General features: G+C 46.6%; 1 pseudogene; it reads left to right on the plus strand.

Annotated features, from left to right (window-relative positions):
* The first annotated feature begins 795 nt into the window (after positions 1 to 795).
* On the plus strand, positions 796 to 2,386 carry LOC138671633 (piwi-like protein 1 pseudogene; annotated as a pseudogene).
* Positions 2,387 to 2,983: the final 597 nt, after the last annotated feature.

Raw genomic sequence — 2,983 nt, forward strand, 5'->3', positions numbered from 1 at the left:
GTGGGAGGTTAGGTCATCAGCACAAATGTCTGCGATAGGGGCTTGTGCTTTTGGCCTGAGGAGGGAGTGAAAGGTGTCAAAAAGTTTATTGGGGTTGTTGGATAGTGAGGAGATCAGAGTGGTTTAGTTGGTCTGTTTGGCAAGGTGAAGGGCAGAGTTATAGGTCCTTAACATAAATTTGAAGTGTATGAAGTCTTCTGGTGTGCGAGTTTTCCTCCATAAGCGTTCAGCACACCTATAGCATCGCTGGAGAAATTGGGTTTGCGATGTGAGCCAGGGCTGTTTTACTCTGTTTGGAGGTTCTGAAGGTGAGGGGCGCTACTCCTAGACTTGTAATGCCAATACACGAAGTGTATGGGCTGACAAACATTTCCCCATGGGGGTTACAGTTTCAAAAATGTATTTATGGGTATCATAGACACCCTTGCCCAAAAATTGAATGACTGTAGCAGCATACAACATGTTCTCCATGATGTTCTAGTGGCAGCGATTGATTATATGTGGAGGAAGGCATTATTAAAAACTAGGCCCAATGTTAAGAGCAGGTCTCCTAGACTTGTAATGCTCATACACGAAGTGCATGGGCTGACAAACATCTCTCCATGGGGGTTACAGTTTTAAAAATGTATTTATGGGTATCATAGACACCCTTGCCCAAAAGTTGATTGGCTGTAGCAGCATACAACATGTTCAGCATGGTGATCTAGTGGTGGAGAATGAGGAAACATTGATGAAGGCCTCATTAAAAACTAGGCACAATACACACTATTGACTGGTTTTTGTACAAAGTAAAAGATGAGCGGAAGAGCAAGATCCCGGGCCCGCGTCCGAGCTCGTGTGCAGGAGCAGGCCCCACAAAGACCACCTGAACAGGTACAGCAGCCCCAAGGATACCAGCCAGCAGTCAGATCTCAGCAGCTCATCGGAAGAGGGAACCAAAAACGTCCGCTAGCAGCGGCAGCAGAGAGACCATCGCCCAAGGTTCTGCAGGTGTCAGCCGGACTTGCAGAAGTGTCTATCGGGGAACGGGGTGGCCGTAGGCGTGACTTCCATGACGTCGGGTGAACACCCAGCAGACTATCTTACACATCCAAAAATCGAAACCTGGCACCTCTGGAACCAAGATTGCTCTTGTGACCAACCACATCAAACTGGTGTCCTCACCACAGTGGGCCCTGTACCAGTATCACGTTGACTTCAATCCTGCCATGGAGTCCAAGCGTTTGCGATATAGCCTTCTGTACCAGCATGCAGAAACCACCAGGAAGGCGCATTCGATTGATGGAACCATGTTGTTTTTACCAAAAAGACTGAATAAAGACACCGAGATGTTCAGCCAAATTTGAAATAGAGAGCAACCCTGACCAACGAGCTTCTACTGACCTCGCCCACCTGCTTCCATTTCTATAACATCATTTTCCAAAGACTCCTGAATGAAGATAATGGATATGAAGCAGATAGGACGCAACTATTACAACCCGAGCAACGCCACCGAAGTCAGAACCCAAAGATTCGTCATCTGCCTGGGGTTTTCCACCTCCATTCTCCAGTACGAGTCCAGCATCATGTTATGCATTGATGTCAGCCAAAAGGCACTCAGGAATGAGACATGAGCAGCCTCTACTCGTGTGGCCCTCAGAGGATCCAGGACGCCTGCTGCAAGGAACTGATCCTTCACTTCGTCCTCACCAAGTACAACCCTAAAACCTAACATATAGACGAGATCGCCTGGAACATGACTACAGCGTCCACCTTCAAGAAGGCAGATGGAAACGAGATCAGCTTTGTGGACTACTATAAGAACCAATGCAATAAACAAGTGAAAGACATGATCCAGCCTCTAATCGTGAACATCCCCCAGAGGCCCAAGCCAGGAGCCACAGAAGGAGCCATCGTACTGGTGCCAGAGTTCTGTAACCTAACAGGTCTGACCGACAGAATGAGAAACAAAATCAACATCATGAAAGACCTGGCAGTTAACACCCGCTTACCACCAGAACAGAGTGAGCGGAAAGTTGGGAAGTTCATGAACTACATACACAAAGATGAGAGCGTTGTGAAAGAGCTACGTGACTGAGGGCTGAATTTTGATACCGAACTCCTACAGTTCGAAGGGAGAATTGCACCTCCGGAAAAAATCCTGCAAAAAGGCAATTCTGCTGAATATAATCCACAGTTTGCTGATTGCTTGCAAGAGATGAGGGGTCCCATCCTGATCAGCCCCAGAGATTTGAATAATTGGCTGCTCTTTTACAACCGGAGAAATTAGGACGTGGCGAACGCTCTTCTGCAGAACATGTTCAAGATCACACAGCAATTGAAGATGAACCGTGCAGTGCTGGTTGAAGTCGAGAACTTTTTTTTTTTTTTTTTGGTGAATTTGTAGAAAACAGAAAAAAAGAGTAGAACAAGGCTAGCAGACAGAACTATGCAACTTATGCCTGCGAAGCAACAATTTTTCCACCACAGATACACCAGGCCCCAGCCTGACACAACAGACTGTATAAAAATGTTTTTGTTTTTTTGCTGATTTTTTGAAAAAAAAAATTAAAATGAGTTGAACAAGGCTAGCAGACAGAACTATGCAACAAATGCCTGCGTAGCTACAATTTTTCCACCACAGATACACCAGGCCTCAGCCTGACTAGTACGGAAAAGCGGGGTCAGTGGGTGGACTTGTCCACTGGCCCGGCTGTCTTTAGCAAGACTGCATGAACGAGGGCTCATACCACTTAACGCCCGCTCTATCTCCCAGTGGGCAATACACTACACAGACAACACAGGGTTAAGGTAAAACAGTGTGGCAATACTTTATTGAACCACAGCACACAATAGCATACAGAACAATCCCAACATGGCTGCAATTGCGTGATTACATGGGCGCACATAAAATATCACTGCGTCTCCACGTATTTCCAGTATGATATGATGCCAGAGCTCCCAGGGTCACTACTCCATCTGTGGATGAACGCACAGAGAAGGG

This window comes from Ranitomeya imitator, chromosome 3, assembly GCF_032444005.1.
Source record: "Ranitomeya imitator isolate aRanImi1 chromosome 3, aRanImi1.pri, whole genome shotgun sequence".
Classification (NCBI taxonomy): domain Eukaryota; kingdom Metazoa; phylum Chordata; class Amphibia; order Anura; family Dendrobatidae; genus Ranitomeya; species Ranitomeya imitator.